Here is a 1,219-nt window from a genome sequence, read left to right as displayed (position 1 = left end):
TCTCATTGTTGAGTTGTCAGAGTTCTTTGCATATTTTGGATAACAGTCCTTTATCAGGTGTGTCTTTTGCAAATATTTTCCCCCAGTCTGTGGCTTCTCTTCTCACTCACTTGATAGTGTCTGTCATAGAGCAGAGTGGGTTGTTTTTTTTTTTAAGATTTATTTTATTTCTCTTAGAGTGGGGGAGAGGGCAGAGGGCAAGGGAGAGAGAATCTCAAGCAGACTCTGCATTGAGCGCGGAGCCTGGGACGGGCCTCGATCCCAGGACCCAAAGATCATGACCTGAGCCGAATTTGAGAGTTGGACAGTCAATTAACTGCACCCCCCAGGTGCCCCACAGACCAGAAGCTTTTAATTTTAATGAAGTCCACCTTATTAATAATTTCTTTCGTGGATCATGCCTTTGATGCTTTAACTAAAAATCATCACCATACCTAAGTGCAGCTAGATATTCTTCTATAGTACCTTCTAGGAATTTTATAGTTTGACATTTAGGTCTATGATCCAGTTAGAGTTAATTTTGGTGAAGGGTGTGGGGTCTGTGTCTAGAGTCCCCTTTCTGTGTGCAGATGTCCAGTTGCTCCAGCCCCATTTGTGGAAAAGCATAATTTCATTTTAGTGTTTGAATTTACCTACAGTCCTTATGCATTGGGCATGCGTTCCAAGACCCCCAGTGGACGCCTGAAACTGCAGCTAGTACTGAGCCCTGCATAGACTGGTTTTTTCTCCTATACATTACATACCTATGATAAAGTTTAATTTATAAATCAAGTACAGTGGGGCACCTGGGTGGCTCAGTCGGTGAAGCGTCTGCCTTCGGCTCAGGTCCTGATCTCAGGGTCCTGGGATCGAGCCCCGCATCAGGCTCCCTGCTAAGAGGGGAGTCTGCTTCTCCCTCTCCCTCTGGTGCCCCTGCTTGTGCTCTCTCTGTGTCAAATAAATAAATAAAATCTTTAAAAATATATATATAAATTAGGCACAGTGAGTGATTAACAACAATAACTAATAATAAAATAGAACGATCATTACACACTGTAATAGAAGTTATGTGACTCTGGTCTCTTGTTCTCTCTCTTTTTCAAAATATCTCATTGTCCTGTGCTACCCCTTCTTGTGATGATGTGAGTTGATACGAAGCCCATGTGGTGAGCTGACGCCCGTAGGTGACCTAGCGTTAGGCTACTGTTGACCTTCTGAGGCTGAGTCAGAAGAAGGATCA

The sequence above is a fragment of the Phoca vitulina genome, unplaced genomic scaffold (genome assembly GCF_004348235.1).
Source record: "Phoca vitulina isolate PV1807 unplaced genomic scaffold, GSC_HSeal_1.0 scaffold78, whole genome shotgun sequence".
In the NCBI taxonomy this organism is placed as follows: domain Eukaryota; kingdom Metazoa; phylum Chordata; class Mammalia; order Carnivora; family Phocidae; genus Phoca; species Phoca vitulina.
The sequence above is the reverse complement of the archived record's forward strand: the minus strand, read 5'-3'. Positions refer to the sequence as shown.